Source organism: Rhinolophus sinicus, linkage group LG10 (genome assembly GCF_036562045.2).
Source record: "Rhinolophus sinicus isolate RSC01 linkage group LG10, ASM3656204v1, whole genome shotgun sequence".
Classification (NCBI taxonomy): domain Eukaryota; kingdom Metazoa; phylum Chordata; class Mammalia; order Chiroptera; family Rhinolophidae; genus Rhinolophus; species Rhinolophus sinicus.
In genome coordinates this window covers 84757860-84774386 of record NC_133759.1, presented here as the reverse complement: position 1 = coordinate 84774386, position 16527 = coordinate 84757860, and the positions used below count along the sequence as shown (strand labels likewise).

The 16527-nt window shown below is 40.6% G+C and overlaps 1 non-coding gene across 1 annotated transcript; it reads right to left on the bottom strand.

The window, feature by feature from the left end:
• Positions 1 to 12358: 12358 nt before the first annotated feature.
• On the bottom strand, positions 12359 to 12465 carry LOC141567395 (U6 spliceosomal RNA). The gene has a single exon (XR_012489979.1). It is a non-coding gene; the product is annotated as a U6 spliceosomal RNA (small nuclear RNA).
• Positions 12466 to 16527: the final 4062 nt, after the last annotated feature.

The window sequence follows — 16527 nt, the reverse complement described above, 5'->3', positions numbered from 1 at the left end:
GATGTCACTTATTCCCGCATGGTTTTTTGTACACAAGAATGTTTGGGCAAAAATCTGCACATTTTAAAAGTTCTCTTCTTTCCCCAATGCATGCTCTCCCTTGCTGGCCTGATTCAGTGTCTGTGGACTATCATTATTATGAAAACAACCCCAAAATATAAATGTTTGGCTTTGGCCTCTTTCCAACTTCCGTATACCTTCTGGGTAGCTTCATAAGAACCTACCAGCATCTCACATTCAAGCCCAAAGCCAAATATCCGTTTGCCACTCCCATCCATTACATTCCACCAAGTTGTCTCTGAGTTAATGACATCACTAGCCTTTTTCTACTGTCCAAATAAAACCCATCATCTGATTCCTTCCTTTTCATTGTCTCCTGATATCCAATAATCGAATCAATCCACTTTATCTCTACTATAATTCTTTCAGGAATCACATGTCTTCTGTTCCATTTCCATTAGTCCTACTCTTGTTTTTTTTTTTTAAACTTTTACCTAGATTCATATATTCAACAAATAATTACTGAGCATTTACCATGAGCCAGGTATAAGCTCTACATGTGGGAGACCCAGAAATGAACAAGGTAGACAAGATTCTTGCCCCAATGCAACTTCCATTTTAGGCAAGGAGCACAGATTTTTAAATAAGTAAACAAATAAATGAGCACAATAATTTCAAATAGTGATGTAGGCTATGAATAAAATAGAACCAGGTGATATGAGAATGTTTTGGGATGGGGGTGGGGAGAAAAGAGAAGAGGATGGATTATGACATGTTGGTACCTGTGAGGAAGTGATATTTAAGCTGAGGCAAGAAGGCAGCCCTGCGAAATTCTGGGATCAGTGTGTTTTAGGCAGATGGAATGGCAAGAACAAAGGCTCAGACTAAGTTTGGCTGGTTCTAGGAACCAAGAAAGCCAGTGAGTTGGAGCCCAGTTACTAGAAGTGAGTGTGTAGGTCTGAGAAGCAGACAGAGGTCAAACCATGGTGGGCCTCATGTACTAGGCTGGGTGTGAATTTCATTCTAAGTGTGATAGGAAGTCATTGATGCATTTAAAGTTAGGAGTGACATGTTCTAGTTTACTTGTTTTTTAAAGTTGGATTTGGCTGCTGTGAGGACAATGAATTGTAGGGGAGCGAGATTGGTTGTAGGGCAGTCAGGGACGAGAATGTTATAGGGATCCAAGAGATAGATGCTGGTGGCTCAGACTAGAGTGCATTGTGGAGATACTGGTGGCAGTATTACTATATGGATCTGTTAATGTTCTCCCTCTTTCCAAACTTTTTTATCTCTGTTCATTCAACACAAAGCTGACAGTGTCATCCTTCTAAAGATGCCATCCTTTGCCCAGGTATCTTAATTGTCTCCCCTGTTATGTGTAGATTCAAAGCCCTATGCAATCTGGCCTCATCTTTAGAGATGCATAAAAAGGGGCTTTTAAGGAAAGGAAAAAAATAGTTACAAAGTCATTCAAAAGTTCTAAGATAAATCATTTCCCAGACAGTGCTATTCACAGAAAGTGGTAGTGGCTTTTGATAAGTGAAGAACCAGCATTCACAGCTCTTTAACTGCTCTTACTCTGAGAGGTTCTAGTCCTAAATGAAAAATCCCCAATGCATCAACTAGTGGTTATGCTTTAACATCCAAGGCACGTCCGAGTCACTAGAAGGAATTAAGTAACCCCTTAGAACATGCATATGTAGATAAATGAATTGGTTAATTTTGTTACGATCCTTGACTTCTTCCATTTCCCTGAACTGTAACATCCAATTATAATACAGTTGAACTAATACCTCACAACAAAATTGAATGGTCAAGTTAACTATGAAAGAGAACTTGATAGAATAAAATCATGCCTCACATTGAATATGTAATTTCTTTTTCTCTCTGCCTTAAGCACATATTTCCTGGAAATTGAAAATTCATGTCAGGATCATCAAACCAGACTTGAGAAGTCACTGGTATTAACAATCCAAGGGAACAGAAGGGGGCAGTGTTATCACAGTCTCTTGCATCGACTTGAGGAGAAATGGAAAGTTATGCAGAGTAACACCGCTCATTGACGCAAGATCCGGAAGTGAGTCTCAGTTTTATTGCTTGTTTTTCTTTTTCACTGGTTGAGTCTCAAGCCCCCAGACAACGTTAGCAATGCGTTCCATCCTTGGCCTACCACCCTGATGTGTCCTACCTAGCCCTGTGAGAAAATGACCCTCTTCACTGCAGTCTCAAGAAACACAAGCCCAGCTCTATCTTTACATTAGTTGTTGTTTTTGCCTTTTACAGAATGGCTGGTGAAAGACATTCACCTGTACTAACCACATGAGAAAAATACTCTATATTTAACATATTATCATCAGACAGGCCCTACAGGTGTTTTTTTTTCCTGTACCACTAGAAAAAGAAACATATGCAGCTATATATCCAGAGACTTACTCAAAAACATTTGCCGAATGCCTGGTATACATAGAAAAACAAGGAAACAGTCCTAGCTCTTGAGACAATTTAATAGACAAATCTAGAGAGAGCTCTATGCAGGGAAAGGTTCGTAATCACCCCCAAAAGAGAGGTAAAAATTCTTAAAGGAATCTGAGGAAGAACTCAGCTGGCCATCTTCAGCGTTTAAGGTGGTGGAATGGGAGAGGAATTAGAGGAAAAATCCTGATGAGACAATGTCATAATTGCACCTTGAAGAGCAGTAGAATCTAGAAAAACAGAAGCTAAGGTTCTATGCAGAAGGAAAAAATGAGTTGAAAACAATGTGTATGTGTGTGAGTGAATGTGTGTGTAGGAGTTGGGAAAAGAACACTGAATGCTCCCATTTGGCTAGAGCTAAAAGCCCTGTGAAGGAACTAAGCAAGGGAGTTGCTGAGGAGTTTGAACTTCAATCTGTAAACATGAGCCTATTACTGTAAGTTACCGAGCAAGGACCACAAGTTTTTCAATAGCAGCGACTTCTGCAAGGTAATAGAGAACTCCTCCACCCTTCTCCCTGCGGTGAAAGGACTCACCACTCAATGGTTTCCATCCAAGGCCCCACTGAAGGGTGTGGCTTTGACATCGAAGTTCTAATCATTTTGTTATCACAGAGAGGGCCCTCTTTGGCCCCGTGTCCAGGTTCTTGGCGTCTCAAGCAAAGAATTGAACGAGACACAGAAATAAGGTCGTGAAAGAGTAGTTTATTAGGAGAGATTGTACACTTCAAAGAAACAGAAGCGGACCCGAGCAGTAGAGAATGGCTCAAGAGCCCAAGGCGGCATTATTAGGAGCAAAAGTACACTCCAAAGAGTTTGGAGCAGGCTGAGCAAAAGAAGAGGCTCAAAAGGCAAAAAGGCCCAAGGGGCCACCGGCTCCGGTTCAAAAAGGGCCTGACTGGGGAGGACTTGGAGTTGTTATCTTTTTCTCTCAAATGGGCTGTTCCTTTCAGGATGTGGGACCACTTGATTGACACCTGTGATTGACAAGAGGCCATTACCTCATCTTTTTAGGCTGCACAGGTGTGAGTGGCCGGTTTGATCTAGTTGGGTATCTTGTACTCATTTGTTTACAATGAAAAGGGGAAGTTTCGGACAGCGAAGGGAGGTCTTTTGGGGCAGTAATGCAGAGACCCGATGTCTATCTCTAACTGCCTGCCTTGTTTTCCCCTTGAAAGAAGTGATCCCATAAAATCTCTATGTAAAGTTGAGGGACAGGAGGTCTTTTCTTTTGTGTCTGCTTCCTGCTGGGCAGGGGCATAGAGCTGTCCCTACCTATTGGGGGATTCACGGAACTCTCGCCCTGTCTGATCTCAGATGAAAGGAAGGGGTCTCGAGAGCCGCCTGGAAGACCACGTTGGCTTCTTTGGTTGGGACTGGCAATCTTGCTGGGGTGTCCTCTGTATCCCCAAGGCCCTTGAATGAGGAAAAATATATGTTAATTAATAAATCCGTTAGCTCTCTAGAGCCTGCGGCCATTCAACCAGTCATTTAAGTGGTGTCAAGATTCCAGCAGCTGGGCCCAGAATGGGTTGGAAAGAACGTTAGGCTTCAATGATTACAATCAACAAATAAACTGGCCTGGGGGGTCCGGAATGGCTTGGGGGACGTTGGGAAGTCACAGGCTGTTAAATAGTTACCTGAGCGACATTCTGTGATGCCTGCGAGGAGCAATCTTTAGTGTAGGATTCAGGAACTGATCAGAAGAGTAATCAAAGCCAGGGGCTAAGGAGCTAAGAAACTAGGGCAAAGGAGACTTAAAAGTTCTATAGTGAGGGAGCTCCCATATCAATTTCAGTTTTTACAACACTTTTGGAAAATGTTTCCCCTGCCCCAATCATGGAAGAAAGAGAAATAAAGTAGAAAGCTGATCTATGACCATTCGGCAAAGTAAAGAAATGCATACATTTAATGCATAACATTGAGGAACAATCAGTGAGGCTCACCTACAACTGAGTGAGAATGTTTTACGTGTGTTGTGGTGTGTGTGTGTGTGTCCATTCATTCATTTATTCAACAAATATTTGTTGAGCATATTCTATGTGCCAAGAACCAACTAGGTATTAGGGATACAGCAGTGAACTCATAATAGCCAAAGCCCCTACCTTCATGGCGCTTAAATCCTAGACAATAAGCAAATAAATATATCAGATGTTAGATGATGACAAGTACAAGTGTGAAAAATAAAGTAGGGTGAGGAGGATATCAATTACCACATTGCTGGGGGGGGTGTCAGCAGCAAAGGGGGTGTGGGGACAGAGCCCCAGAAAGCAGTTTCCAGGCTCTCGGCCTCACATAGACAGGTGCTGGCTCAGGTAGTAAATGGCCATCAATTGTGATTGCATGGCCATCAGCTGTGACTAGTTGGCCGTCAGCTGTAACCAGTGAGCCTTGGCCACTAATATAACTGCTGTGGCTACGCTAGCAGAGGAGAAGGAGGCGAGAGAGAGAATGGGGGCTAGCAAGAAGATGGCAGCTGGGCTGGCAAGTGTGGATGGCGGTTTGCGGACAGTGTGGATCCAGCCTCCAGTGAGAGTATAGTGCCGCCAGAGAGAATATAGTGGTATGACTCCCCTACCTATGGCTCCGTGGGTGTTCCTTTTTGGCCTCACCATATCCTGCGTTATGTGGGGAGCGGGACCAGAGACCCTGCAGGCCGCCCCGCACGACAGGGGGCAACAGGGACAAGGAAAGAGGTGGGAGGAATGTGTGTTGTTTAGGAGTTTATGTTTAGTAGGATTGGGGGGGCAGGTGAACCAGAGTGAGGAAATATATTCAACAATCAATTGTAATGATAATAAATATGAATACTGTCTGTAATAGATACTGTCTAGTGACAGTTACTAGGATGTCGCTGTGCTAAGAATTATTTCATTTATTCTTCACAATAAACACAAAATGTTATTAGTGTGATACTTTTGGGAGCAAATGAAACTGAAGGGAGGGAAGGAAGGAAGGAAGGAAGGAAGGAAGGAAGGAAGGAAGGAAGGAAGGAAGGAAGGAACCAAGGCTTAGATAAGTTAAGTAGCTTGCCCAAGTGATCCCATTCATACGCATAGAGCACGGATTTGAAGACAATCTGACTCCAAAGCCTGCCCTCTTAACCCAGACACTGGATTGGGATACACAGATACATAAGTTATGCACTCTGTCTTGGAATTGCTCATAGTCTAGAAAGAGAGACCGACTCGTAAACAAATGATTCCAGTGCAGCGATAGGAGCTATAATCGAGGTATAACAGAGTTAAGGAGACATAGAGGAAAGAGTGACTAACTGCCTGCCTGTGGGTGGGATGGGGGGTCATCAGATGCAGACATTCACTTGTGTTTATGTCATTAATTGCTCTCTCTGGGCCTGGTTACTCACAACGAATCTGCAGTGCAAACCTCTTTCCGGTGGGTTTTTCCCCAGTCTGTCTTCACAGGTTGTGGTTAATCAGCCTCATCCTGTGTGCAGTCAGTCTTCTGCCACAGGCACCGCATCACATCTTGAGAGTGTTCTGGGGAAGGAATGCAAATAACCAGATAGCAATCTCCCTTAACTACCCTCACAAGAGGGTGAGGAACGTGACAACCAGGTGAATTAAAATGCAATGACCTGAGCCATATTACAATGGAAGAGAAAGGGGAGAGGATGCTGGTAACCCACCTGAAAAAAAACAAGGCCATGTGCGTTGTGGCCAACAGTCATTCAAACAGGAGAACTGCATTCCATGAAGTCCTCACAATGAAGCATCATTTGCTTTAAACACCAAGTTCTTAAATTCGGTCCATGGATGGACTGTATGAAATTCCTGAATCTCCTGAAATAGTGTGTAAAACTCTATGTATCTGTTGTGCATTTTCTAGAGATTCCACAGTTCACGCAAATTTCAAAACAGTATGTGTGCTCCAAGTAGGTTAAGAGCTATGTATTAAATACGTTCAGAGCTGTTATTCCAATAGATTTCAGTGTAATATAGAGTCGGGCATAATTTAGAAGTCTGAAAAGTCTATGTGAATCGTTTGATACCATTCCCTTTTATCAGGTCCCCACACATGAGAATAAAGCCTTGACATAACTTGGGGACTTGCCTTTGATTATGTTGTGTATAGATGCCTTTTTGTCTTCTTTTTGGTGCTTCTGGATGGGAGGATTAGCTTTTCAAGGCTGTAGACACTATTGGTTCTCAACCTTTCTCACGTGTGTGGCAAAGGCGGGGGGTGGGGGAGGGGATGAAGATTTGATTGGGAAGGACAGTATTAATCACCCATCTGGTGTTTTCAAGCTACATATACCCTCCTATTTGTCTCTTCACCCCCAACCTCTGTTCCAGCCCTTTACTGATGCTGCCCATTGACAGATTTGCTGGAGGGTGAAATGTCCTGCCTAGTACAGCAGTCTGGGCTCTTTTGGTTAAGTGTCCTTGAGGGGTTAAGAAAAGTTTAGGATTAGAAAGCTCACCTCCAGATGCATGACTCATAAAATCCACCAAAAAATGGACTGTTAAAACTAAACTTCATGTTCTCATGGTCTTTTTATTGAACGTAAATCTTTTTCTTTTTATTGGAGTAAGAAAAAAAGTAAATCTAAAATGAGAATTTGCCCTTGATGATTCTCTACTACTGTTCTCTAAATAACATTATTCCCTAAATAACAGTAAGTCTGGGGGTGGTTCAAGGCAAATATTGCTAACTTTTCAGAAGTACCAAAGGGAAATTTGCAGTGAAGGATCACGTCACCAGAAGAACCCAGACGAAATCTTAAGATTTTGACAAGTTCACTATCAACCAAAACATTTGCCTAATTTCTTCTACATCGAAGCAGCCTTGCTGTTGTGACAAGGAGCAAGAAAGCTATAATCGCTGCGGGTTACCCTATGGCTATGTGCCTATCCTAGTAAAGGATGGTTCCAGATACATAATTTCTCAGTCCGGCAGAATGCATAAGCTAGACTCAGAGGGAAGTGAGCTGTCTACTAAAACAACCACACCCACTTCCAGGGTGGCTGGAGGGGTGGTGACTTCTGCAATGACTTGTGCAAATATATTTTCATGAAATCACAGCCTGGGGAAGAATAGCTTCTGGCAAAATACTATAAACAGGGCTATTGGCTAGCACTCAATACTCTCGTCCCTTCATCCGAACTTAGACACATGTGGAAACTGTAGGTAGTTTTTACAGGTTAAACCAAGACTCTTACAGAAGATTTAATTAATAACCTGACTTGTGGTATATGAAGCAATCCGGAGATCAACTGCCAAAGAGGAAATCCAATAAACAATAAGCAATTATAAGGTCTACCTCTTCTTAGCCTTGGGTTATCAATGAACCAGTAAGACATCTCATTTCACATCTTTATGTTCTATCAACACAATTAAAATATGAAGGGAAGGGAAAACATGAGGGATATTATATTAAAGTTATAAAGATAAAAAAACACATCCTCTCTCTCTCTCTCTCTCTTAGTTTCGAAACTCTAATTTTATTTGAAGAAAATATAATTGATATCACAACTGCTATTATAGACTTCAGGATAAGGCACTATTAATTTTCAATCGCTCCCTGTTAGAAAACAAAAAAATTTAAGAAAGGAATGAAAATGAAGATTGAACTATTATCTGAAATTATGCATTCAATATGCATAGTAACTGTTACTACAATAACAGCCAGGACACAATGTATTATGTCATTCACAGGTAGAAAATTGTCATGAGTGGTTTGCAAAATCCATGACTAACAGTCTGGGGAAGAAGAGTCTAAGAAATGAAATGAGATTTATCAGACCTCTCGTATAAACACATGAGACCATCTGTTCTATAAACTATTCTTTTACATTTATGTGTACATGGAATTTAGGAACTGAAAAGTCCGAAGGCGTCCTTTGACTATTTGATGAGTGATAATTTGAATCAAGTTTGTTGTCTCCAATGACATTGTACCCTCTGCAAGGGCAAAACGCACATCGATTTTTGTTTGCCACCATAGCCCATCCCCAGGATCGGGCCCTGTGTCTAGCACAGAAGAGGCGTTTAATAAAGAAATGTTGAATGAATGGATGAATTGATACATCTCCATTCCAGTTTTGTCTTCATTTTTCAGTTGAGGAAGCTGAAGCCAAGAAAAGCTAAAAGGCTAATATCACACGTCTAGTGATAAAATTGGCACTGGAACCCTCCTCTGCCTTCTTCCAATTCATTAACAAGAACTGCCAACTTGTGCAATTTTTTTTATTACTACATTAAAGTAGGATGATTCTAAGAGATTATTTTTAAAATCTCTTAATTTTTTGCAAGATATTGAAACTTTAATATTACATATCTTTGGCATATTGCCATTGAAGCCTTTTCTATTGGGAATGCCTTGAAGAGAAAATGTGGACACTTTTGGAAAAGAGCTTGGTACTTGCTTCAGCAAACTAGTTAAACACTCCTGCTTTTGTTGAAAAGTTTTTAGAGGTTCTTTGCAGCTATGTTTTTTTTTTTTTTTTTTACCTGCAAAACTAAAATGTTACTAAAGTTCTTATCAATAAAATAGCCAATGCTCATGATGATGAACGATAGGGTGGATATTTGTTTTAAACTTTTAATCACGATAACTTAGACTCTGAAAAGGGACTGTTGGCCTTTTTTTTTTTTTTAATGTTAGTGTCCAGCACAAACTTGATAAAAAGACTACGTGGTTATACTTTTTCCTTATCTATAAACTTTAGATGCTGTGTTAGCCTTAATCATTAAGAGTAAGGTGGTTGGTCAAACGAGGGTCCCTGATGTCTTCCCTGACAGTGAACATCAGGCTTTGACGTAAATGATAAATTCTTCTGTTCCTTTTGTGAGCTTCAGTTTCTACACATGACAAGCACCTACCTTACAATGCAATTGGAGGAGACATTCTGCAGCCGGCCTGCCCAGGTGAGAACTTTGGCTGCATCACTGATAAACCGGGTCACTGTGGGTGAGTTCCTGCGTTCTCTTCCACATACACCTAGGCACTTCTGCGCCTCAGTTTTCTCATCAGCAACATGGGATGATAACAACATTTGCCCCACAGAGTTCTTGTGAGCATTAGTCGAGCAATATAGTAAGCACTAAATCAATGTTACCTTTTTTATTTCTCAAACCATTATAAGCAAACAGTTTTTAAAAACATTTTGCTTGCATATTTGTTCCAAAAGAGAGAAAAACAGCCATCACCCATCCCCACAATAAACCAGTAAAATATGAATGAATGGATGTCTAGTAATACTGCATGGGGACCGCCCTATCCCCACTCTGAGTTTCTGTGGTTTGGGTCATAGTGATGTCATTCTTTTTCCAAGTGTGGATCCATGACTCACAGTGTAAGGGTGGGCTTCAGGGAATCAATAGTGCAGTTAGACTTAGCTGGTTTGCAGTTTGACTCACCACAGAGCTCACTATCTAGCTACCTGTAATTAGGCTTTGTTTGCGTTTGATCCATCCTGATATTCATCTGTTTTCTCTTTGTTTCTCCTCCCGCTGATTAACTGAAGGACTCTGTTTGTTCCTTTTTTCAAGGCTACCCGTACCTTGTTAATTAACAAACATCCTAACCTGAAAAGAGCAGCTTCTTTAATCCTCAGGCGCCCGGATGTCGGGACTCAAGATCACAGTCCCCTAGCAGTTTTTCACAACTCCTCCGTAGCAGTTTTTCACAACTCCCTTGCAGTTCACAGATGGCTATGGACAATGAGATTTAAGATAACATTGAGGCAGACCCATCTGAGGCCTCGGAAGACGCCAGGAGATGACTTCTCAACTATTAGTCCAGAGGCCTTTGTTCTTTCCACTTACCTGCCTACAAAATCTCTTAATCATTTTGTCTCAGGGAAGGTGGTCTTTCAGACAGAAGTCTGCCACCTTCCCTAGCTGCTGGCATCTAGAATAAAGGATGCTTTTCTTCTCACCAACCTTTGTCACTCTAGTTGTTCTGGACTGTTTGGGCAGCAGCAGCACCGAACCTGAGTTCGTAACAACAGAGCATCCATACTCCCTGCCACTGAGGTTATTTCAGCAATGGGCAGGGGGCTCAATCAAAGCCAAAGAGATGTGACTTGAGGATGTTTGCTGAGGTCATTGGGAGATATAAAATTGTTTAAGCCTCTGGATTCAAATATATCTGAAGCTAGCTGTACCCTAGCCATTTATGGGGGTAATCAATTCCTTCTTACAATGCAATCAATTTGCATTTAATTTGTTGTCACCTGCAATCCAAACTTATACAGAAGAGGCATTCAGGAATACATCAGAAAAATGATGTAGGTGATATTTTAAAAAGTGATACAAAGAAAGATTGAGTGGGTGTCAGAGAGACAAAATAATTAAGTGCACAGACTCTGAAGCCAACTGCCTGTGTACAAATCCTGGCTCTACTGTTCTGCAGCCATGGGACTTTGGACAAGTCACTTACCTCTCTATGCCTCCAAGCCATCTTCTGTAAACTGAGGATAGGAATAGTATCCACCTTACAGAGACATTTTGAAGAGTAAATAAGTTAATGATGTAAGGAACTTAGAACCATGCCTGACATGCAATGTAACAAGTGCAGATGTAATGTGTGTGTTATTATTTTATTATTATTCAGGTCTCAAATAAATGGTGATACAGTGTATGGGAAATGCCTCTTATGTTGCTAGCTGAGATTTTTCTGTCTACGGAGGAAGCCACTGATGAATTAAAAGCGACTTTTTGTATCAAAGTACTTGAATAGACATTTCTCCAAAGATATACAAATGGCCAACAAGTACATTAAAAGATGTTCAACATCACTAATCATTAGGGAAATTCAAATCAAAACCACAATGAGATATCATTTCACACCCATTAGAATGGCTACCATTAAATAAACAGAAATAAGCACTGGCCAGGATGTGGAGAAATTGAAACCCTTGTGCTCTGTTGGTGGGAATATAAATGCATCCACCGTGGAAAACAGTATGGCAGCTTCTCAAAAAAATTAAAAATGCGGTGGCCGGATGGCTCAGTTGGTTAGAGTGCGAGCTCTGAACAGCAAGGTTGCCAGTTCGATTTACACATGGACCAGTGAGCTGTGCCCTCCACAACTAGATTGAAGGACAATGACTTGGAGCTGATGGGCCCTGGAGAAACACACTGTTCCCCAATATTCCCCAATAAATTGTTTTTAAAAAACGTAATTACCATATGGTCCAGTAATTCCACTTCTGGGTATACATACAAAACAATTTAAATCAGTCTCAGAGAGATCCATGTACACCCATGTTCATAGCAGCATTACTCACTGTGGCAAGAGATGGAAACAAGCTAAGTGTCCATCGATGGATGAAAGGATAAACAAAATGAGGTTATACGAGTGCATACCATGGAATACTAATCATCCTTAATAATGAAGGAAATTCTGACAAATGCTACAACATGGATGAACATTGAGGGCATTGTTAAGTGAAATAAGACAGTCACCCAAAGACAAACGCTGTATGGTTCCGCTTATATGAGGTGTCTACAGTACCGTGTTTTCCTGAAAATAAGACTTAGTCAGACCATCAGCTCTAATGCATCTTTCAGAGCAAAAATTAATATAAGACCCGGCATTATAGTATATTATATCCTTTCTTATAGTAAAATAAAACCGGATTTTATATTAATTTTTGCTCCAAAAGACGTGTTAGAGCTGATTGTCCAGCTAGATCTTATTTTCGGGGAAACACGGTAATCACATGTATAGAAATAGAAAATAGGTTGATAGTGGCTGGGGCTGGGGAAACAGATAATGGGTAGTTGTTTAATACATACAGTTTTAGTTTTGCAAGGTGAAAAAGTTCTGGAGATTGATTGCACAACAATGTGAATATATATAACATTACCAAACTGTATACTTATAAATGGTTAAGATGATATTTTTTTCTTTTTTTTATAATATGGAACGCTTCATGAATTTGTGTGTCATCCTTGCGCAGGGGCCATGCTAATCTTCTCTGTATCATTCCAATTTTAGTATATGTGCTGCCGACGCAAGCACAAGATGATAAATTTTATGTTATGTATATTTTACTATAATTAAAAATTAAAAAAAAACTTTAAAATGTTTTTTGAAGTACTTTTTTGTAGCCCTGTAGGTAGCACGGTACCTGATGCAGCCGGCACTAACATTGAATGAATAAATGAATAATAATGTAATAAAACTAATGGCAAAACAAGTGAAAGGTAAGGTGGTTCAAAGAGCTGAAATATTTGTGGAGTAAAATGGAATCAAGTATCTAGTGCTATGTGAAAGATTTATGATAAGAATGATAAGACAGACACAGTAAAACATGTAAGGCATGGAATCCATAGATATTTGTTCTAGTCTTGATTCATTCATTCCTTTGTTTTTATCATTTATTAAATATTTCCTGTGCACCTTTGATTTGCCAAGCACTATTCTTGTTCATCAATGAACAAGACTGCCCTGCCCTTATGGGGCTTATTTCTAGTGAAATGGGAAAGCAATATCGAATTCCTAGTTCTAGCTGGATGTGTGACATCAGACAAGTCCCACAAGTTTTCCGGGCCTTAATTTCCTCATCTATAAAATGAGATGCAAGGGGCAGTGGGGACAAAGTGGCACTTTTCCTTGTTACATTCCAAATGATTTGAAAATTAAATGTAAATACGGAATGAGAACATAAGCCACTAGGGGGCAAAATGATCATGGCATAAGCATTCTACTGAGGTGACATTTTAGAAACAAAAAGGAGTCATCCTTTTGCATCATGAAAAAAATAAGTAAACAGCAAATGTTGTGTATCATTGTAGGTCAGGAAAGTGCTCTATTGAATAGTTATCCAGATGTGCTTTATCTATGAATCAAGTATTTGATTTAGAGGTCATGTTTTTTCCAAGAAATAACGGCATGTAAGAAGCAGAATAATTCCTTAGTAATTGAATGGCATCTCTAGACGCATACAATAATGACTGTGGCTACAGAACCACAAAACACCAACCAAGATACTCAGTCTGGAACTAGCCCTTTACTCACATGTCTGGATCTCATGGGTATTTAAAATTCTTTCATTCTCTTTCACTTCATTTCTTCATTGCTATTAATGTGTATCGATCTATCTGATTACAAAAGAAAACATGGGGAATGGTAGTTTTTAAAACATGTAAAAAATCTTTGCCAATCTTTTATGAAAAGTTGGAGTCTAATTCCGTCTTCGTTGAATATGGACCAGCTTTAGTGACTCGCTTCTAGCCAATAGAATACATCTCAAGTGATGCTGTGTGACTTTCGAGGGTGGTGTAGAAATGATGATACAGCTTTTGGCTCTCTTAGGATGTTTTTCCTCAGAATCCAGCCCCTGTTTTGAGGAAGCCCGGGCCATATGGAAAGGCCCTGTGTAGGTGTCAGCTAAGGTCCCAACCTGTAGGCAGCATGTGAATCAGACAGGTGAATGAGCAAGCTTTCCGATGATTATTCTGATACCCAGCCTTTAAGCCCCGCGCTGAAGCTCTGGGGAACAAAGATGATCTGCCCTTGCCAAGCCCTGCCCAAATTACAGATTTGTGAACAAAATTAATGTTATCATTGTTTTTTTAAGCCATCGAGTTTTGAGGGCTTTTTTGTTTGGGTTTTTGTTGTATTTTTTGTTTTGTTTTTTGATGAGTGCTTCTGTGGATTCCCATTGGCATAGTTCCATTCACCACTGCCTTGAAAAAAATAAAAAGATATATAGCAATACCTCAGTGTCTGATCCCATGTTCACTCATTCCCAGAACTGTGGTGTCTTGGAGAATAATACGGCTTCTCATTTAGGGCTGTCATCGTCGCTGACATTCACTGTCAGATTACTATAAACATTCTCCCAAGCAGCCCGTCTGCAAATGAGAGCCTTTTCCTGGTCTGGATCCGCCAGTCCACAAACAAGGAATAGCAAGGCTGGCCAGTTGGAAATTCAGTAGTGACTGCATCCAAACAGAGGCACTGGGGGACAGGGGCGTTCCTGCTCCAAGCAGACGACTGAAGATGGCTAGCTTGCATCCAACCTGCAGGGGAGATGGGAGAACCAGACTTCTTCCAGCTTAAAACACCAAGAGGCAGACACAGAGTCTGTTTGTTGTAATATAGCGATGGGCACTATTAAATTCTCAGTATTTGTTAAATAAATGAATAAATACCACAAACACAGCATTATTCTATACCCTGGAGTTGGGACACAAAGTAAATATAACGTGACCGCTATCCTGATAGTTTCCAATATAATTAGATGGTGACAATCACTCACTTATTTACCATCTCATCTTTGTCATCTACCATCTGAACATCACAAAAAAGATAGTGACGAATCTGACACCAGCCATCTTAGTCAAAGTGATCCAATCCCTTGTCTGTTCTCTTCATCCTGTTGGTAAAGGAGGGAATGGCTGAACACATGACACCTAACACTGGGCAGATGAGATTGCAGTTTATTATTAGGTTGGTGCAAAAGTAATTGTGGTTTCTGCAATTCTTTCTAACCTTTTAAACCGCAATTACTTTTCCACCAACCTAATAATTACATACTCACAGCCCTTGTGAGGAAGACATCACAAGCCATGCAGGGCTACATGGAGGTTGTACTCCAGAGTGAGCGATCAGGGGTCTTGGGAGGCAGACTTTGTAGTGTCAACAGGGTGGGGTGGCCCCCAGTTCCCATGGGGGGTGAGGGGGGATATGATTTGTTTGAATAATTTCAGCAGCTTGTAGGAAGGTAAAACCAGTTAGGTTGAGGACCCTCGGTGGGCTATAGCTTGTGTGGCTGATGGGGAACTATCCTGGTGTGGAGCCTTTCCCAGTGGGTAGGGGCACGTCTGGCAAGAGCAGAGGAGCCTGTGGCTGGGTGGCTTTGGGGGCCCTATGAGGGTCAGAAATGTCCAAGCAGCACTTGAAAATCAGGTTTTAGAATACATCCCCCCTTCACTTCTCTTGGCCTTGGATCCTCATTTGTAAAGTCAGAGGGTGGTGAACAAATGATTTCAAGGTTCTTGTCCGTTTTAATCTCTGTAATTTTCACATTATGTGAAGCCAGTCAAAGGAGAGGTGCTTTGGTCTTTTTTCTGAGGCACTTGATGTTCTGATTTGTCTGTGAAGACTAGTCTATTTTTGTTCACTCTAGAGGTATCTCAGTGAATTCAGGTTAATCTCCTAGGGCCGTCTCCTTGTTTTAGTGGGAAGCTGAGACATTTAATTTCCAGGGATTGGGAGGGGAGTGTGTTAACATTTAGTACAGAAGTCAATTTTGGAGTTAACAGGAAGAGCTTTTAGAGAAAGTCCAGGAAATAAATGGTATTTATGAACCTAAAATCCACTAGTCTTTTAAGTGATATTAATCTTTCTAAAATAAAATCTTAGCAAGAGTCAAGACATGTGTATATTATTTCCAGAGGGAAAAATTCATTATCTCAGACAGTAGGGGATTTGTGAATGTCATTCAATTCTGCAAATTTGGGACTGCAGGAGAAGAGTCAAAAACATCTTGAGTGCTTAATGTAAAATCAAAAGGCAAAAAATGTGTTTGTCTTTGACTTCCAGATCCAACTTTGCAGAATTTAATGAAAATCATGTTTGATTTCACATGCCTGTTTTAAAATAAAATCCTCCTCATTTAAGGAAAAGCATTATAATTAGTACTATAACTAGCAGTCGTAATAACAAAAAGTCAGGTCTAAGTACATGAAAAGTATTATGGTTAAGACACAATAACCTGTTCTAATAACTATAACAGTAATCATTCTCCTTTTAGGGAATGTGCATTCTCCAACATTTAGAAAAGAATGAAAGAATGATACGGAGGGTGATTGGGAAAGTTATCACTTTGTGAGGGATGTAAACGTCTAGCCCATTGTTTTGTACACCTGAAACCAATAAAAAATTAAAAGTATAAACAAATAAAAACAAAAAGGGTATACTGCTGCTGCACAGGGGTGACAGTAAGCCGGGCCCCACGGCTCCTACACGGTCACCTCTCTCACGTCTAGTGACTCATCTCCTACTCAGGTGAGACATTGTTATTATCAAGGCATTAATGTGAAAATCAGATCAAATGAAAAATTAGAATTCTGT